Genomic DNA, 21,787 nt, shown 5'->3' with positions numbered 1-21,787 from the left:
AGGCAACTGCCACAAATTGTAATGGTCTTGGTGTTTCAAACCATCAAAAAATCAAAAAATGGTTACGAATGCAAAAGCGTGCCTGCATATGCTTCGCGCGCGCGTAACACATGCATTAGTACAGGGCGTAACGCTAGCGCCACCACACAGTGCCTAAGCGAAACAGAACGCCAATACCATGGAGCGAGACGCGACACTGCAGGCACTGTTCTCCAAAGGCACTGGAACGACGCATCGTTATTACATTGTCAGTGAACTACCTGAGTTAAAATTCGCCGAGCCCAGCTCGAGCACTCTGTTCAAATTGTTTAATGTACCTGAACTGATGTTTGCTATTGCCAGTGGAGATAGCGTGTCGCCATTTTTTTTTTCAAACATGTTGTGAGCCTTCCACGGATTTCTTTCATTTGTACATACCATAATCTTCTTTCTTTTGTACATACCATCGTCATCGTCCCGCGGCGCCGGCTACAGCACGCGCCTAGGGTTCACCATCAGATTAAAACGCTGACGCGGCGTACCTTGCCTTGCCGTCACGAATTTGGCGTCTCGACCTGGCCTTTTTCACAAGTGGTGGAGGTGAAATTTGATCCCCTTACTGCCTTGTGCCCTGCCTTTCGCTGGAGCTACGTTCCGGTCGCCGTTTGGCAACAACCACCATCGTTATGTCAACCGAGAGCAGTCCCGACCCGGCTGGACCCTCTACCTCGGCTACACCGCCGCCTCCCACTGTGCCCAGTGTGCCCACACGACAACGCGACCCGCCGCTGTTCGCCGGCCGTCGCGACGAGGACGTGGATGACTGGCTTGACACTTATGAACGCTGCAGTGCCTACAACCGGTGGGAGGACGCTTTAAAATTCCTCAACGTTTCCTTCTACCTGATTGAGGTCGCCAGGAATTGGTTTATCAACCGCGAGCCCCACACCACTAACTGGCCCACCTTCCGCCAATACTTCGCCGACCCGGCAGTTCGGACTGAGATCGCGAGGAACAAGCTCGCTTCCCGTCGTCAAGGTCCCGATGAGTCGTATGCGTCTTACATAGAGGCCATACTTGCACTTTGCCGGCGTATTAGCCCCACCATGCCTGAACCTGAACGCGTGCACCGTATCATGAAAGGAATCAATTATGTGGCTTATAACACCCTACTTGCCCACAATCCATCAAGTGTTGATTCCATTATTACTACCTGTCAACGCCTCGAACAGCTGCAGTCCTCCCGATTGCAGCCCGACTTCTCTACTGGCCCCCCCTCTACTGACTTCGATCTATGAACCCTAATTCGAGCGATAATCCGCGAAGAGCTCCAAGCCTTGAGCCCTTTCTGCCGGCACGGGTGTGATCACTCTTCTTCTAATGACGCCAGCCTCCGCACCATCATTAAAGAAGAATTGGCAACAATCACCCACCCTGTTGCACCTGACCCTCCTGCACCTCGTACAGCGCCGACTTATGCTCACGTTGCTGCATCCCCTCCTCCTTTTGTTCCCCCCCCCCTACGACAAGCACCGCCCTATAACCACATCAACGCCGTGACGACGGCTCAGCCTACGCCGCCCTATTAAGCACCTTGGCGCCCCTCTCGCCCAGTCTGCTACTACTTTGGAATTAGAGGACATATTTCCCGCTTCTGTCGTCGACGCATTCAGAACGAGCGACGTGGTTACGACGCCTTAGAAAGTGACGTACCCTCATATTATCAGCGACGATCTATTCCCAGCCCACCTCGTCGATCCTCTCCACCGCCGGTATCCTCGTCTGAACCAAGTGGCGCCCATGTATCCCGACGCCGGTCCCTTTCCCCATACCACCGCTCTTTTTCTCCACTTCGACCAGCAAAAACTGTTCCTGTCCGTTATTCGGAAAAGTAAGCGATGCAGTTTCCTGAGGTGAAACTGCACTCTGCGAACTTACCAAAAGTCCTCCTCATCGCCCGTACAATATGATTTCCGTTTTAGCTGAAGGATTACCGGTCGAAGCTTTGATTGACACAGGGGCTGCAATTTCTGTTATTCGCGCTGATTTGTGCCACCGTTTGCGGAAAGTAACGACACCATATGATGGACCTGAACTTCGTGGAGCAAATGACGTCCCTCTACATCCTTCAGCAAAGTGTACAGTTCGAGTTGTTATAGACGGCGTCCCCCACCATGTGCAGTTTGCTGTGTTTTCACCGTGTGCGCATCAGATGATTTTTGGTTGGGACTTTTGTGACTGCGTCAGCGTTAAATTCTTGTGGCGACCGTGTCAATCATATGACAGACAGTGATTTTTCATCTAACATGTCTGAAGGACGTCATTCCCTCATTGCCGAAGTTGACACTGTATTGCCTCCACAGAGCGAAAAACTTGTTACCGTTGTTTCGGAACACATCACTGACGGGGATGTACTTATCGCACCATCTCATCGTCATCTTGCACGTGGAATCGCCTTCCCATCAAGTCTTGTACGATTCCACAGCGGCTCAGCGATAGTAGCTGCCACGAACACATCCCGTGAATCCATCGTGCTGACTGAAGGAACTTCCCTGCCATGCCTAGTGGATGCTCACCCTAAGTCCATGATGGTGCTCGCCGCCCCGCTACCTCAGCAACGTGATTCATCGCACGTCTCTATTCTGATGCTGTCGAAGACAATCAGTCCGGACCTCACGCCGCACCAACGCAAAGAACTGTTGAAATTGCTTCAAGCCCATCAAGCCATTCTTGATGCCACCTCCCCTCCACTGGGACGGACTAGCGTTGCACACCACCGCATCATTACTGAAGGTAAATCGATCGTATGCCGACGACCTTATCGGGTTTCTCTCTCGGAACGAAATTTAATCGCAGAAAATGTGAATGACATGCTCCGTCATGATATTATTCGTCCATCAATAAGCCCATGGTCTTCCCCAGTAGGATTAGTTAAAAAAAGGACGGATCGGTACGATTTTGTGTTGATTATCGCGCACTAAACAAAATTACCCGTAAAGATGTCTACCCGATGCCGCGAATAAATGAAGCCATTGACTCTCTCCAAGGCGCCGAATATTTCTCGGCCTTGGATCTCCGCTCAGGTTATTGGCAAATACCAATGCATGAGGGCGACAAAGAGAAAACCGCTTTCGCAACTCCCGATGGACTTTACGAGTTTAATGTTATGCCCTTCGGCCTGTGTAACGCACCAGCGACATTTGAAAGAATGATTGATACGGTACTTCGTGGCCTAAAATGGAGAACCTGTTTATGTTACTTGGACGACAGTCTTATCTTTTCGGCAACTTTTAACGACCATATCACGCGCCTGAATGAAGTCCTGATGTGTCTTTCTTCAGCGGGCCTTCAGGTCAACACCAAGAAGTGCCACTTTGCACAGAAGGAAATTAAAATATTGGCACGTCTGGTTAGCCGTGACGGCATTCGTCCAGACCCAGATAAAATCAGCGCGGTCTTGAACTTTCCGCAACAGACTGCAGATTTGCGCAGTTTCCTCGGCCTGGCGTCATATTTCAGGCATTTCATAAGGCATTTTGCAACTATTGCTGCGCCACTTCATGAACTACTTAAAGCGCGCAGCTCTTTCGTGTGGACTGAACAGTGCAAAACTGCTTTTACCGACCTAAAGCACGCCCTCACATCAGATCCCGTTCTTGGCCACTTCAGCGACAGCGCTCCTACCATCCTGCACACTGATGCCAGTGGTCACGGTCTTGGCGCTGTCCTTCTGCAGCGCGATGCAACTTCGCGTGAGAAAGTTATTGCTTTCGCCAGTCGGACCTTGACTCCAGCTGAGAAAAACTATACCATTACCGAGCAGGAATGTCTTGCCGTCGTCTGGGCTGTTCAAAAGTTTCGCCCCTACTTCTATGGTCGGCACTTCACAGTTGTGACAGATCACCATGCTCTTTGCTGGTTGTCTTCACTGAAAAATTTGACAGGCCGACTTGGCCGCTGGATTCTACGCCTGCAAGAATACAATTTCGACGTCGTTTATAAATCGGGTCGCCAACACCAAGACGCCGACGCTCTTTCTCGCTGCCCACTTACGGAATCAGCCTGCTGTTTTTCTTCGCAACGAATTTCCACCTCTGACCACAGCCGACCATCTCTTCCCCCGACGCATATCACAACAGTTTCTTTTGACGATTCTGAGCACAAACACGCACTCCGCTCGCAGCAATTAGCTGATGCCTGCTGCCGTCCCATCATCGACCGCCTTAACGGCGCTTCGAACCCGCCCAATGCTAGGCTTCGCCGACAAATTCGCAATTTCAAACTCGAAGATGGCATACTGCGCCGCTACGTGTTTTGCCCTGATGGAACTCGTTGGCTCCCAGTCGTGCCGCGTGCTCTTCGCGCACGTATACTGGGGGCTTTGCACGATGGCGCTACTGCAGGTCACCTTGGTTTTGACAAAACATATGACCGCGTGAAAAGACGATTCTTTTGGCCTGGCCTATCTTCTACCGTAGCTAAATACGTCGCTTCCTGCCATCTGTGCCAACGCCGCAAGCGGCTGACTTCTTCGCCCGCTGGCCTCCTACAGCCTCTTCCATGTCCCGCCACGCCATTCGACGTAGTCGGCATCGACTTATATGGTCCCCTACCTTTCCGATGGGGGTAACCATTGGATTATAACAGCTGTTGACCACCTTACACGCTACGCTGAAACAGCCCCTGTACCGAATGGTTCTGCCAAAGAGGTAGCTAATTTTTCTTTGCGATCAATTGTCCTGCGTCATGGCGCTCCTCAGGTGTTTCTAAGTGACCGCGGGACGGCCTTCTTATCGACAGTCTTTGCCGAAGTTGTTCATGCGTCATGCACTCTTCATAAGACAACCTCAAGCTACCATCCCCACACTAATGGTCTGACTGAGCGATTTCATCGCACTCTATCCGATATGATATCCATGTACATCACACCGGATCACCGAAATTGGGACACTATTCTACCATCGCCTATAATACAGCAGTACAGCGGACTACCGGTTACTCTCCGTTTTTCCTCGTTTTTGGCCGTCCTCCCACTACAATGCTCGACACTTCCTTCTTCTCTACGCCCTACTACTCCTCATCAGTACCAGCCCAGTTCTTATCCCGTGTGGCCAGATGCCGTCATCTTGCCCGCCTCAACACAGAAGCGCGCCAGGAAGACCGCAAGAGTCGCTACGATTCTACGCATCGCGCGGTCTCTTTTCGTCCCGGTGACGAAGTCAAGCTTTACATACCACTGCGCGCTCCAGGCCTTAGCGATAAATTTCAGCGTCGCTATCTTGGTCCCTACAAGATCATAAACCAAACTTCCCCCGTGAACTACCAAGTCACACCTGTTAATCCCCCAGCCGATCGACGCCACCGTGGAACTGAAATTGTTCATGTCTCTCGCTTGAAGCCGTTTGTGCGCCGCGGTGCATCGGTTGGTTAGGAGCAGCCAGGCTGGCCGCTTCCGACCCCCCGGGAAGATTGTGTGAGCCTTCCACGGATCTTTCATTTGTACATACCATCGTCATCGTCCCGCGGCGCCGGCTCCAGCACGCGCCTGGGTTCACCATCAGATTAAAACGCTGACACGGCGTACCTTGCCTTGCCGTCACGACTTTGGCTTCTCGACCTGGCCTTCTTTCGCAATATCCTTGAGAGCTGCCATAATAAAGCAGAATTATTCCGCAGGTTAGGGGAGCCTCAAAGTAAGCAGAACTTTTATCGGTGCGCACCACCAATGCCTAAGTAGAGCAATGTAAAAGCACACCATCTTATTGACATTCACTCAAGTGAACGACTCGCGCAGGTGTCTTTTCATTCTCAGTCGCAGTTGTAAACCGTTGGAGGCTGACGCGAAGGTGCCACGCCTCAGGTATCTATTTCAACAGTGGCAGCTGGGAAATCGTGCCACTAGCAGATCTCGCTATGGAGGCGCAATTTGAGAACGTTAGGCCTACCGCTACGCAGCGTCCGCTTCACTCGGCGCAACACCATCTTAGCCTCACTCGAGCAAACATCTTTTCCCTCTCAGTCGCACGACGCATTCGTTGGAATGTGAAGGCATTGCTTCGGATGACTGTTTCAACAGAGGGTGTAGCGAAACCGGGCAGCCGAACGGGCATTTTCAGCAGCGCAGCTCGATACGTTAGGCCTACATCAACTAAAGTCGCCGCGTCCACCTCGCTCGGCGCAACACGATATTTGCGCCGTCTGCTCTTGAGTGCATCTCTCACCGAAAACAAACCTTTCCTCTTCGAAAGCGAAACTAATAAAACAAATACGCAAAGAAGCGCTCTTTCCACTGGCGTATGCTTCTTGAACGCGACTTTTCTCGATCTCAAATGCCATTTGTTTGTTTATACAAAGTTATAATTGTGAATTCATAGTTCCTTTAAACCTCTGCCAGAGCTCTGCGGGAGGAGTTCTCAAGGTTGAGTGCTCCGTTTCAACAGAAGTTCGTTTCCATGGCACGTAATCAAAAAGCACATGGCAGACGTTAGTGCTCAGATTTTGAATAAATCGCATCTAGTGCATAGGGACTGTAATCATAACAGTGAATAAGCGCTTTGCAGCCTTGCGAGGAGGCTTCTTTTTGATGAGGCCAAATGCAACACTCTCACGTATCTATGCGCGGTTTGAACGTGTTGAGAACTGCAGTTTGCTTTAGCAGTTAACGTTGCTCGAGGACAGTTAGAACCCATTTGTCTTGCCATACCATATTATACCATAAACTCCTACAGCGCACCAAACGCCCCTAACTAGCACCAAGAAACCTTGGCCAGAACCACCTAGACTAGGAGAAGGCCTCGGCACTCCTCCCGTGACGTCACCACACTCAGCCCGTCCGGCCAGTCAGCCTCCGCTTGAGGTGCTGTCGAAAGAAGAAAAAAAAAATACTGCAGCATGTTCGTAGGTATACGTCTAGAATTTATTTGCATCCAGTATAAATTGAGCACTGGCGTGATTGAAAGGACTAAGGCGAATTCTTTCCACGTCAATTTCGGCATTTGGAGCAGAGCTCACCCCAATAAAACAAAATACACTACAGATTTTGCAGTCAGAAAGACGATGCGCCGGAAAAGCATCTTTCTTTTTTCAGTCTGTCACACACAGCCGTATAATTCAGGTCACAAATTTTATTTGGCATTTGTTTTCAATATCAGAGAATGACATTCAAACACAATACACACATAAATAAAGTATGACATACATCAATCTCACTAGCTTAATAAAAATCTGATCTTCACAGTGCTGAATAACTTAAAATGAGGATGAGGAGAAACGGAGGGCGGAAGGCAGGGATGTTAAAAATTTCCAGAGAAGTTGACAACATAACACACAGTTCATATATTATATGTAATGCAGCATGCACATTCATGAAAACAGCTCACATTTTCACTTGAGGGTAGTCAACTTTCTCTTCTTTCCATTATTTTTTCTTTGTTTATTTTGTCGTTTCTGAAGGCCGCGTAATTCTTCAGCAGAGTGTTTACTGCTGGATAAAGGATGTTCTTTAAAATTGACTCTTGACTGTGACCAGTTGCACAAGTGTTAAAGTCTTCACTGTCACACAGCAAATACTTCATCACACTTAGAAGTGCAGGTCTTTGATTACTTTCTACATGAAACATATTCTCATGCTCTTTTCCTGTAATATGTTCCAGCACAATCTTGCTGCACAGCACCACATGAACTACACAAGGCTGCGGAAATTTCAAGCCACCTCTGCTCATATTATGAATCAACACATTATCACTGCATTCAAGCTCTCTTTCAGAAATTGACAATAAATCACAGCAGTCATTGCAAGGTTGGTGCTTCAAAGCAGCATAGGCACAGTAGCCAGCGATGTACACCAATGCCGGCATGTCTTCCCGAGGCTTCTTTAGCTCACAGCTTCTTAGCTTTATGTTATATTTGTGAATCAGCGTTTCACCACACGGCTCATTGCAAGTGTCAGTGGATGCTGGCATATCTGGCAAGATCAGAGTGTTCTGGAGGCGGATCTTTGCCTCAGCTTCATATATCTGTGTGATCGACACATTATAATGGGACCCGCACAGCTTCCGGTATTTTCCAAACCGACCTTCGAGGGGATCGGTTTGAAATTTTCCAAGGAGAACATACGTAAAACCGAGCTCCTCCAAACAATACCTTGACACTTCAATCAAGGCGTATGTGAAAAGCCGGAGAGCTGAGTGTGTCTCTTTTGTCAAAGCGCCTGTATGCACACACCTACTTTTCCAGTCGTCGAGCCAGATAACAAATGTGTCGAGGAACTGCAGCTGCTCACCATTGATTTCACGTACTGGCTCTTGCCACACATCTCTCACTCTATGTCCCTTATGGGGAGTCTTGACATTGACGATGCTCCACCATCGCACAATTAAGTCAATAAAATTTGCAGTACCATCTGCAAGCGTCAGATGCAGGGTTTCGCCTCTTAGCCTCAAAGCAGATGAAACAAAAGTGTTAAAAATTTGCAGAGCAAGTTTCACATTCTGCCTCTCAATATTTGTGGGATTTAATGCTTTATACGTTAGCCCAAAAGCCACTTTCGCAGTATTAGTTTGTTCAGCCTCATGAAGCTTTCTGAGTGATGTGAATGAAGCCCCCTCCATTTTATTTTCTGTGGTTCCAGGGGGAAAAGGTGGGTAATATAGACATTTGTCAGCATTTTTTTGGTTTAGCCGATTGTTCCTGATACATTTCAGCAAATGCACTGAGTCAAGAATGTGAAAGAGGGGCTGCTGCGGATTAGCTGGATGGGGGTAAACAATTTCTAGCTTCGGAGCCTCACTGAACATGGTCATTACTTTGCGGTTAATAGAATTATTGTCTGTAATGACTGCAACAATATGAATCTCAAAATAACGGCTTGAGGGGCTAGTTGGTGCATCATCGTATTCAGATATGTGGCGCAAACAATCACAAACACAAGCGTGATTGTTTGCGCCACATATCTGAATACAACAATATGAATGTTTGCTTCTTCAAGTCTCAAGACTACTTTTTTAGTTTCATGAAGCTCCTCTGCAGTAATTTTTGACACAGGAAGGATGTGTGCAACATCCTTGAACTGTGACAGGAGTGACTGCACCATAAATACATGCGCTGTTTTAGCTGGTTCAGAACAGTTGGCAGCAGCCCCTGTTACGCTGCCACCCTTATATTCAAAAAACTGCTGTAAGTGTATTTCATCTATCATTAATGTAGCATTTCTTTCATGAGCTTTCAGCAGACTTGCCCTCCTGTTCATATACCTTAGGAAGCCCTCTTCATTTTGCTCCTTTAATGGACTGACATCGTGTGCACCACAGACACGCTTGATTGTTGCAGTATAAGGTAACACTAGCTTTCCACTGCTTCTCAAAAACTTGTAGCCATGCGGTGAAATAGTGTACAAAATGGTACACAACACCAAAAGTTCTGCAGAGTACCGAACAACATTATTCCTTTTCATGAGGAGATGACACTGCTCTTTGAGGAACATCACAGCGCCAAACTTCTCGTCCTCCAGAAGAAGTGAGATCACCAATTTCAGTGTAGCCTTTCCTTTGTCCACGTGCTGTGGTTCTCCTTTAGTGCAGTGATCTTCAACATTATCCAAGAGCTGAACAAGCACGCGGAAATCGTGGATATAATCCGGGATCTCAAAACACCTGTCAGATGTAAGACGAGCACCTCTCCAAAACACACACACAGATATATTCGACGACACAGTCACTGACACAAAAATCTCGGGAGCACCTGCTGTCACTTTGACGTGAGCAAAGATCATGCAGCTGTCGCAAGGTACCGCTGTCCAAAACCTTTTCTCTCCTAGCTTGTGCAGGCGTGCACTGATGTCTTGGAGGCTGTTAATTTTGTTTTCTCGTTCCTCTTTCTCATGTGCCAAAGCTGACTGCTTTAAGGCCTCTTGAAGCTGTTCGCTTTCCACACGTGCTCGCTTTGCTTCAGGGTCTTCTCTAGACTGGCGAGAATCCGAAATATATTGTGGGCAGTCGGGAAAGATCCTTGGAATGGCATCAGGCGTAAGCCGGGTGAGCTTCATTTGAACCTCGATGGTCCATCCGTCGCAGTCCGTGTATTTAGATGTACGTAGGTGCTCGGGCTTGAAATGCCGTTCACAAACCTGCGGAACAACCAGCGCCGTCATATTGTGAAACACATTGACGCCTGTAAAACTGCGACATGCGCTTACAATTCTAAGCGCGAGATCTGTGAAAAGCGCATTTTACTGACCTATGAACCATTCAAGGAATGAATATACACACACGATCGCAAACGCACACGAGCCCACGTAGTTTACACGTATAAATAAATGGTCACTTGAAAACGTATTCGCATAACAATGGATTATCGTAGTTTGCACTCATACGCTTTCAATGTATATTGTACATATAAATCATTACTGCACTAATTGAAAAGCGAGACAACACTTACCAGTGGATCTTTCAGTTTTCCAACGTCAACATCGTCCCGTCGCACTGCCCACTGCCATTTTTTCCTTCGTTCGGGATCACTTGGGAACCCAAACAGCCTGACTTTTGGCCCGTTGTCGTAGTTTCCTCTACAGTTTGGCACACAACATCGGCCCATGACATCGAACAAACCGCACGTGTACACAGAGGAATGAATGCAAAAAAGCGAACCACGTGCAGCGACGTTCTCCTGCGGTGTCTCGTGTCTCGATAGCACCGGCTACACGCGTCGCATGTGTCGCGTAGCACCTAGCGCCATCTGGTGCTCAAGGGCGACACCACACTGCTAGGGCAGAGTGAGATGACGTCAGAGGATGGGTGCGGGCGGGTGCGGAGGCCTTCTCCTAGTCTAGGTGGTTCTGCCTGGGCACGATGCCCGATTAGTCAAAGCTGACGCAAGATTCCCGCGTGTGCCCGAAGACGGTTATTCACACCATTCAATCTGGTTATGTGCGGGCATACAATTTACTCCAAATAATTGTGGTGGCGGCGCGGCTTTGATTGGTCAAAAAAGAAAGGGAGTACCGGAGATATGTCCTCATAAAGCGGGTAAGAGCTGGTGTGGGTAAAGAACTAGTTGAAAGTGCTTTTACATGACTCGTACAAATAATTAAAATAGTTTAAGGCGCAAAAAACAAACAAACACAAAGGGAAGTGACGGGACGAAGCGCCGCTGTCACTTACCTTTGTGTTTGTCTGTTTTTTGCGCCTTAAACTATTTTAATTATGAACTAAAACAAACTAGCCCAGCAGCAAGTGCTTTTAGACCGTACAAATAAATAGGGTTTTAGGATATTTTCTTCAAATTAGTTTAAATCTTCTTCTATGCCCACTGGAAGTTGCGATTTATAAAGAATTATATTTTCTTCAAACTTCCTAGAAAAGTCATATCACTGTAATTTATTCACAAGTTATATTGCCTAGTTAGCATAGCAGACGTTCTTGCAACCATTTACACAATTCGATTGATTTGTCTGAAGTTTTGTCCACTTCTCGTTATCTAGGTATGAGTAAGCTTTGGGTTTTTAGAATAGCGCAATACTTGAGTAATATTATTTTTTTTTTTTATTTCGGAAACCAAACCTTACGTGCTTTATCCTATGCAGCCCATCTGATGATTATTTGCGGTCATTATGCAAGAATGCGGTTCAGTGTAAAAGGCTACTTTTGGTTCTCTGTCGAGCAATACACGTCAAGTTATTTCCAAAGGAGGCCAAGGACTCCTCAGGCTTCGAAAAAGCGGCTTTTACCTTGGCCCCCTCCGTTTAAATGTAGATAGGCCCAATTCTAAAATGGTTTAGTTTGGTTTGTGGTGTTCAGTTCCAGAGCACCTGAGGTTATAAGACTCATAAGAGAAATCAAATGAAATGGGTTGATGCCTGGGACGCAATAGTTGGAAATTATCTCAACTACGACATGCTTGTATGGGTGGTTAAATTGTGGGTTTGAGGTGGATAATCAAAATAATAGCTGAATGAGGTCGATGCAACTTGATGAAGGACGAATTCTTGCTGATTGTGAAGGGATTGAGTTTCAGTAGTGCGGTTGAAGTTGGACGGAAATGGAATATGTTACATTATTATCACGTAAGGATGGAGAACGTTGTAGTAATCTGGAATAAATGGGCAATATCAACTGTTTAGATGAATTAGGTAAGATATAAAAAACTAGGGGTATTTTGTTTGAGACATGCATTTTTTCGTAGTTTAGGTTGATGTAGAGCCGAATATGGTGGAATATATATATATTGGATACGGTTGAAGTTGATGTGCAGAGCACAATTATTGAAATAAAAGTAGAATACCATGCTATCTCTTTCATAGGCGTAAAAATATGAAATAGGCTGGATTACGATTTACAAGGTTACCTGTAGCTACATTGCGATGTATTATTATGCATGCACAGTTTGAGTCAATCACCTTTCTTACTTGACTGAAATACCTTGACTCAGCTGAGAACAACGCAGCTAGATTCATCCACTCTGATTACTGTTACCGTCGTTATGCCATGGCCATAAACTGGAAGGGTAACCTCTCTCAGCTCCAGACAGTGCAAGACCTACAGACTTGGCCTCTTTCACAGTTTTCCAAGCTCATCTCCGATCCTTTCCCGCGAGTCACAACAAAGCAATGTATCCACCTCATGCACATGGCGCTATGAACCTCCATTCTTTCTTTGCTAAAACAGCAATCGACAGGAAGGTACGCTGGAGGCGTCACCACGTTTCAGAGGTGGATTTCGCTTCCGCAGACTAGTAATAGTTTCATGCATGATGAGTGTAATCGTGCGACCAGGAATCTTGCTGGAAGGTGCACAGACGACACGTAGACGCGGTCATTATAGAAAAAGCACAGAAAGCTAACTGTAATTGCAAACGGGATGGATGGCATGAGACAAGACAAGCATGTCTTATTTCTTTCTAAAACCCAGGTTCTCAAAGAGCAATCAGGGCCTTTGTTTTCGTCGGGCAAGTTCATTTCACTTTCTCTCTAGCCCCGTAGGCAGTGACAAACAATCCGGATCTCGTGTCAGCAGCAGGAGGGGAAGCAATGGTCCCGACACTGCGGTCATTGTGTTTATTTATCTATTTCAAAAAACTTCAGTGCAGCGTTTGCCCATTGCGGAGGGGTATGAAAAAGTACAAGTCACAACACCATGTGAAAACATTTCATGTGACACACCGCAAAAATGAAACACAGAACATGACATAGCAAAGACAAATAGCAATGAAGGCAGAAAATTGAATATAACAGTATCTCGTTCTTTGTAGTGAAGCAAAAATGTTTTTAGTGCCTGTTCCAGGTTAGGAGAGTCGAAATCGACTCAGGTAGTGCGTTCTAATGTACTGTTGTCTCAGGGAAGAAACTGTGCTTAAATGCGTTTATTTTAATAAACGAGAGGCTGTCAGGAGTACTCCCTGCTATGGCAGCACTCCGAATATATGTGCAAAGGCGAGGACAGAAAGGGGGCAAACAGGCGACAGACACACAGCCCAATGTAAGTACCAAGTGGACCTAAGAAAACCCGGACATCACAAACGGCACAATCCCCCACCCCTCGCTCCAATAGAAAAATATATAATACACAAAATAATGAAATGTATAGAGGAGGGTGAATGTGCGGCGCGGCGCACTGTTGGACGAGAGTGAAAAGAGATGCGGGCAGATCACTATGCAAAATCACAAAGACAAAATAGAACCTCGCACTGTGGACGCGAGAACTCTTCTGAGTAATGAGATAGGGAAGAAAGATGGGGGAAGAGACGGGACTGTTCTCTGCAGAGACGAAACGTATGTATGCGGTATGGGCGTTTCTCCCATCACCACTGCCTGTTCTGATGTCTTCACGGCGCGACGTAAAAACTCCGATATAGCGCTCTTCGGACCTACTCGACAATCTCGGACGGGGGTCGAGCTCATCTATAGATTTTATTATCATTAATTTTACCCTACATATATCTTGTGCCTTTCCTTATCACTCCTCTTTTGTATTCCCTTTTACTCTCCACTCGCTCACTCTTTCTGACTGTCCCGGAACTTGGTTTTAGACTGCGGCTGCAACAAATCATTTTCTTTCAGTTTCTCTTGTATTTAACTATATATTTTCATGCTCCACTACTTTCGTGCGAAAAACAAGCAGCTGAGCCATTTCTTTCTCCGAAACGGCTACACTCGCTTAATATGTGCGGCTGTATGCTGTGGCCTGTTGTGTTTATGGTTTAACAAAAATGTATACTGAGATAAACATATAAGAAACAATACCTACGAAAATAATTCAGATGCAGATTGTTTAATAAAGCACGATATCACAAACTGAAACGCTATTTACCAATTTCTACATTTTGCTGTTGAACGAAGAAGTTCTACCCTTTTTTTTACGCAAGAGGTTTGGTAGGTCGGCCGAATTGATGGCTATATATGGTCCGTCCATTGGCTACTAGGCTAGCTAGAAATAAGGCGAAGACACTAATTCGAAACGTGCTGCAGCATTACGCAAGAATAAACAAAAGTGAACAATATTGATCAAAATTACAATGTTTTTGACAGCTGAATACAACTACTTATTAATTATTGTATAAATACCGTGCTGACACGTTAAAACATCGCAAAAAAGCAAAACCCCTACAAGCGCAAATCAAAAACGTTATACCAGAGTGCAATGCTTTACGCAGAAAACACGATTTGCTACATCACCGTCGGCAGGGAAGGGAGGAAATAGCTCTTTAAAAAATGCAGGATTATGAGCTACATTTTGCGTATTCCGAAAATCATTACGTACACTGAGTGGACGCACTATTCTCCGTGCATTGCATGAACGGCGGCAGTGAGGAATACTCCCTCTGTAGGTTGAGCAAAGTAGAACGCTAAAATCACCCGCTATCACTCGACTCACTGCCATGTATTGCGTGCACAGTAAGCGTTGTTGGAAATATCAACTTATTTACCGACACACCACTTAGATATATAGACCACCAGGAGCGCTAAGTCGCATTTCATTATGTATTTCAGTCTGGGTAATATAGTCTCACAGATCTAAAACTTGTAAGCCGCCAGTATCCTTAATCATAGCATGTTCTTAAATAATTTCTGCGCGATTTGGTAGACGGACGGCTCACGCGCTTCGCTGAAGAAACTAGAGTAATATATTCAGGAAGCATATGAATACCGACTGTACTGCACATTAGCGAACGGCAGAACCGAAGCTCGGCCGCTGCAGCGATGATGCGAATGCGTTTGAATGGCGTTCCACTGAAATGCCATTGTCATAAATGCCGTGAAAAGAACTCTAGCGGCGTGTTAAAAAACAGAAATGTGGAACCGTGTCTGGATTTCAGTGATAATTGCATAATATTTATTTCGCAACAAATCATAGCCACATTTTTTTCATGGCATTTACAATTTTACAATAGCAGAAGGTCAGGGAATAACTTGTTCGACCGACGGTGGTTTTTAAAACCGCATGACCGGTATCAGAGGAACCTTGGTTCATCATTGGACGTTTATATTAGCCAAAACAGCGCTGCGTAATCGCCTGTAATGTTAGACTATTGTACGATAGCCGTTCGCAGATTCTTCTAATATTTATAATATTGGCCCGCTGTCCTGTGCAGCCTGAAGAGCCAAAAAGTTACTTCGAAATGGAAATAGCCTTGGACTCTGATATATTGTGTAGATGGCGAAGGAGCTACGGAGGTCAAAACTGTGGAAATTGCCATAAAATAGTGCAAAAAATGAACCAGAACGTTGCAAAGCTTTAATATCATTGCGTTACAGCATCGAACATAGCCAGTCCTGTGGAAAAAAGAAAAAAAGTAGTAAAACAGAAGAGAGTAAGATGAAAAAACAACCAAAATAAAAACAATAAGGAAGAGTGAAGAAGAAAAAGTAGCGAAAAAAAAGAGAAAATAAGAAGGAAATGTATGAAAAAGCCGAAATTCAGCACAAAGAATCGCAGGAAAGGAATTCGCTTTACCGCACTTGTGTTTATATCTGAGTGATCGAACGTATGTTTTGCTTTAGAGTCAATACTTTACTCGTTTTACATGATGTTTCTCCCTCTATTACCAGCGTATAGCTTCTTCTCAAGCCTTACTACATGATGCATGCATTGACGAGGCTAAAAACTTACTGTTTTTATAGGTGGTAATTTTATTGCGCACTTTTTCAGGAGTGGACAGAAATTGTTCGGTATCGGCGGTATGACCAAAAAATAATGGCGAGCACCCTATACCAGTTGAAGGATTTCATTCGGGAAAACCATGTGATGGATAACGATGATGCGGTGGTGTACTTAAGCAGGTATTTTTTCATTCCTCATTAATGTGGAGGTTTTATGATATTTGACTAGTTAATCAAAGTGATCCTCCTTAATATATTTGTTTTTATTACAATGTCAAAAGCAAATTTTGGCTGTCTAGGAAAGTATATAAGAAAGCGCACAGACTGACTTTCGTAATGAATTTAGCTACATTTCTCGCACCTATAAAGATAGGATATATGGCAGCGGCATTGAATATCCTAACTGTCACAGTGAAAACAATGACCAGAAATAATGGTTCAACATAGCACTAGAATAAGCGCTATTGTATTTTATTAATAACTTCATACTGTGAGAACAAATGAGATTTCTATATATGTGCTCAGTGGGTGACAATTTTTTTCAGCAAGATGTAAGCTTCCTGAGCCATACGGTTCAATGCCGCTCCTCAGATCACCCCGAAAACAGAGCTACAAGCAGAATAATTCTCAAATTAGGGACTTGCTTTACACGCACGCACGCACGCACGCACGCACGCAAGCACACACACACACACACACACACACACACACACACACACACACACACACACACACACACACACACACACACAGACACACACACACACACACACACACACACTCACACACACACACACACACACACACACACACACACACACACACACACACACACACACACACACACACACACACACACACACACACACACACACACACACACACACACACACACACACACACACACACACACACACACACACACACACACACACACACACACACACACACACACACACACACACACACACACACACACACACACACACACACACACACACACACACACACACACACACACACACACACACACACACACACACATATAATTTTTAACTCACCAGCATCACCGATTGACACCTGAATGATAGTACCATTAACTATATAGTAGATAAATACCATTTCATTTGCTTATATTAACATCACAAGTTTTAACTCATACAGGAAATTTACAGAGTTATACTAAGCGCTTTCATGCGTCAATACAACTGAAGTAGAGGGTGGACAGCAGCGATACGTACCAATTCCTTTATATAAAAGGGTTTCTACAACAACAGTCCTTTATGGCTGAGATAACAATTACTTTAAAGATTGTTCACCATATAAGCAATGTACACAAAAATTATTTTACCTGCAAATTAAGAGCAATATCAAGAATACAGAGGGGGGGGGGGGTCAGTGCACAAGTCGAGGCAACGTTTCGACAAGTTGGCTTGTCTTCGTCAGGGCAGCTCGATCATCACTTCAAGGAGTTTAAATACGCTTTTGATTCCGAAGAAAAGATGGGGAGGGTGTAAGGAGAATGTAATAGGTCAAGGAATGAAAGTACGTGTTTTCGGTATGTATTTCTCAGCCTGGAACCGGCAATCCTGTGATCTGAAAAATAACATAAAAAGCGGCAGCACCTGCAAAAAAACCTACTATGAGGAGTGGATGACAAATCGGCTCTAAAGCAGCTTCGCAGCTGGCGCACCTATCATGAAAGCGGACATGGATTCCAAAGTATCCTGATGAAGAACACATCCGCCGGGGAACAGGTTCTCAACGGCTTTTCGCACGGAGGGGAGAAGGATAAAGAAACACAATAATAACAGGTCAATTGAACCACACCTGTCACGTCCTGAAAATAGGGGATCAAGGGCTAACCAAAGAAAATGACAGGAAGGAAACATGTTTGGAAAAAACTTGCAGCTCATGCTATTACGTAGGGCGGATAGAGTTCACATGTGATGTCAAAAACTGTACAATTAACGCTATAAGGGATTCTTTTCTCGCCTATATATGGTGCAGGTGAAATTTAATTAAGGAATTATAATGTTTCTTTCAGGATATTTTTCCTTCTAGAAAGGGAATACAGCTCACAGCTCTGTGCACTAAGATTTTGTTACATACGAGGCAATAACTGTGAAGTTGTATAGGATGCGCTGAAGCATCGCAGCCTGCATAGACCTGGATTAAGAGTCGACGTTGCGGCGCCAGTTTGCCGGTCGCTCTCAGCTGAAAATGTTTGAACTCTCCCGGCACTACACGCCGGCCTCATTTATCGGATATTCGAGACGCACCGTCCAACAGCCGAAGGTCGAGTCTTACCTAGGCCAGTATCGAACGACGCCATAGGGACACACTCAATCCCTGGTTCCCAATTCCGCTCTGTCATCTAGCCTATCTTTCACTTTATTTATTTATTTATTTATGAATACAAAGATCCAGCTTTCAACAATATTTTTCTTTGGAAGGGGTTCTTCCAGCCTCGCAGAAGCACCGGACTATATACAAAGTAATTTACATCGAAAGCTTTAACCGCAAAGTTGTTCGTCTCGAAGGCTATAATACCGTTCAGTATTATAAATTAATTAACCTGAGATAGCATTTGCTTCATTATTCACAGCGACAGACGTCATCCATCTCCAAAGCTATCAAACATGCTACCATATTTATTGTGTATTAAGTTTTCTGCGATGCCTCTCAGGCCCGCAAGCCCGCTGAGAGCTTGCCCATTGGGAGGGCACCTAAATTAGACACGGACATCTGGAGATTTTTTTAAATAACTTGAACCTTTGACGTGCTCCGGACTTCGGCCTACGTTGTCAACGCAATTGTCTGTCTGAGAACTTGATTGCATTATGTTTCGGTCTTTGGTTAGACGAATACAATGCAACGAAAGGTTAGATGCAATGCACGCACAGAGATGACACACACTGCGTAGCCACAACAGAAAATACTGCGTTGTAAACTCTCTTTCTTCCGTGCTTCGGAGGATAGGAAAGAACACTTTTTCAGTCGTTTAAATAGTTCTCAAACGCTAATCTCAATTTCTTTATCCCGACGGAGTAAATTGAACAAGATTCAATAAATTCCAGCGACCTACACGTGTCCGGCAACGGCCGAATATGTACACGGGCTCAGAGCTCGACATCGCCCCCTTCCAGTCCAAAATATTGTTTCGTTATAGTTTCGACCGAGGTTTTAACCCTGGTATGAGGTGGTTCTATTTTGTGAGGTGTATGGCTTTTGGATCATGGCAATATTTGCGCTTGGAGGAAGACCAACCGGAATATAAAATTTGTGAAAGAAGGCTAGGTCGAAACGGCAAGGTCGTGACGGCAAGGCCAGCAATGCCTTGTCTAGCGTTTTAATCCGAACACAAACCCAGGTGCGTGCCGGAGCCGGCGCCGCGGAACGCTGAGGATGGCATGTACAAATGAAAAAAAAAGATCCATGGAAGGCTCACAAATTCTGCCCGGGGGGTCGGAAACGGCCAGCCAGGCCGCTCCTAACTAACCGATGCACCGCGGCACACAAACGGTTTCAAGCGAGAAACATGAGCAATTTCAGTTCCACGGTGGGGTCGATCGGCTGTGGGATCAGTTCACTGGGGAGGTTTGGCTGATGACCTCGGAGGGACCAAGGTAGCGGTGGGGAAATTTGTCACTAAGGGCAGGGGTGCGCAGTGGTGTATAAAGTAGTACTTCGTCACCTACACGAAAAAAAACCTCGCGATGCGTAGAAACGTAGCAACTCTTGCAATCTTCCTGGCAGGTTTCTGTGTTTATGCGGTTAAGATGACGACTTCTGCCACACGAGATAAAAACTGGGTAGGCACTGAAGTGGAATAGTCGGACGTAGAGAGGAAGGAAGTGTCGAGAATTGTAGTGGGAGGACGGCCATAAACAAGGAAAAAGGGAGAGTAACCGGTAGTCCGCAGTACTGCAGTATTATAGGCGAATGTGACTAATGGTGAATAGTGTCCCAGTTTTGATGATCTGGTGTGATGTACATGGATATCATATGCGATAATGTGCGATGAAATCGCTCAGTGAGACCGTTAGTCTGGGGATGGTACCTTGAGGTTGTGTTATGAAGGGTGTATGGCGCGTGAAGAGATTCGGCAACGACTGTCGATAAAAAGGTCGTCCTGCTGTCACTTAGGAGCACGCGAGGAGCGCCATGATGCAATACAATTGATCGCAAAACGAAATGTGCTACTTCTTGAGCGCAACCAGTCGGTACAGGGGCTGTCTTAACGTAGCGTGTAAGGTGTTAGACAACTGTTATAATCCAATGATTGACCCCATCGGAGAGAGGTAGGGGACCATATACGTCGATGCCGACTAGGTCTAATGGCGTGGCGGAGAAGGCCAGCGGGCAAAGAAGTCGGCCGTTTGCGACGTTGGCACAGAGGGCAGAAGGCGACGTATTTGGCAACGCTGGAAGATAGGCCAGGCGAAAAAAATCGTTTTTTACGCTGTCGTAAGTTTTTTCAAAACCAAGGTGACCTGTATGTAGCGTCATCGTGGAGAACCGCCAGTATACGTGGGCGAAACACACGCGGCACGACAGGGATCCAGCGAGATCCATCAGGGCAATACACGTAGTGGCGTAGGACGCCATTTTCGAGCTTTAAATTGCGAAGCTGTCGGCAAAGACGAGCATTGGGTGGGTCCGAAGCGCCGATAAAGCGGTCGATAATAGGACGGCAGTAGGCATCGGCTAACTGCTGTGAGCGGAACGCGTGTTTGTTCTGGGAGTCGTCAAATAAAACTGTTGTGATATACGTTGGAGAAAGCGATGGTCGGCTGTGGTCAGAGGTGGAAATGCATTGGGAAGAAAAACAGCCAGCTGATTACAGAAGTGGACAGCGAGAAAGAGCATCGGCGACCCGATTTATAGTGACTTCGAAATGCTATTTTTGCAGGCGTACAATCAAATGGCCAAGTTGGCCTGTTAATTTTTTGAGCGATGACAACCAGCAAAGAGCATGGTGATCGGTCACAACTGTGAAGTGCCAACCGTATAAGTAAGGGTGAAATGTTTGGGCAGCCCAGATGGCGGCAAGACACTCCTGCTCGGTAATGATGTAGTTTTTCTCAGCTGGAGTCATAGTCCGACTGGCGAAGACAATCACTTTCTCACGCGAAGTTGCATTGCGCTGCGGATGAACAGCGCCAAGACTGTGACCACTGGCATCAGTGTGCAGGATGGTTGGAGCACTGTCACTGAAGTGGCCAAGAACAGTATCTGATGTGAGGGGGTACTTTAGGTCGTTAAAAGCAGTTTCGCATTTCTCAGTCCATACGAATGGGCTGCGTGCTTTAAGTAGTTCTTCTGGAGCAGCAATAGTTTCAAAATGCTTTATAAAATGCCGGAAATAAGACGCCAGGCCGAGGAAACTGCGCAAATCTGCAGTCCGTTGTGGACGAGCAAAGGTCAAGACCGCGATGAATGTTTCAGGGTCTGGACGGATGTGTCATGCGTGCCAGATGTCCCAATATTTTAATTTCCTTCCGTGCAAAGTGGGACTTCTTGGTGTTGAGCTGAGTGCCAGCTGGAGCAAGACACGTGAGGACTTCTTTCAGGCACGTGAGATGGTCGTTAAATGTTGACGAAAAGATAACGATGCCGTCCAAGTGACATAAACAGATTCTCCATTTTAGGCACGAGGTACACTATCGATCTTTCTTTCAAATGTCGCTGGTGCATTACAACGTCCGAAAGGCA

The 21,787-nt window shown here is 45.9% G+C and overlaps 1 long non-coding RNA gene and 1 pseudogene across 1 annotated transcript in view; one reads left to right on the top strand and one right to left on the bottom strand.

Moving 5' to 3' along the window:
* The window catches only part of LOC146174527 (uncharacterized), a 55,658-nt gene extending 39,414 nt beyond the window's left edge, over positions 1 to 16,244 (top strand). The window contains exon 4 of the long non-coding RNA XR_014702272.1: positions 16,119 to 16,244. This is a non-coding gene — a long non-coding RNA (uncharacterized LOC146174527). The remainder of the gene's footprint in view (positions 1 to 16,118) is intronic.
* On the bottom strand, positions 7,363 to 10,576 carry LOC146174528 (uncharacterized; annotated as a pseudogene).
* Positions 16,245 to 21,787: the final 5,543 nt, after the last annotated feature.

This window comes from Amblyomma maculatum, chromosome 11 (genome assembly GCF_055883805.1).
Source record: "Amblyomma maculatum isolate TAMU_Amacu chromosome 11, ASM5588380v1, whole genome shotgun sequence".
Classification (NCBI taxonomy): domain Eukaryota; kingdom Metazoa; phylum Arthropoda; class Arachnida; order Ixodida; family Ixodidae; genus Amblyomma; species Amblyomma maculatum.
The sequence above is the reverse complement of the archived record's forward strand: the minus strand, read 5'-3'. Positions and strand labels throughout refer to the sequence as shown.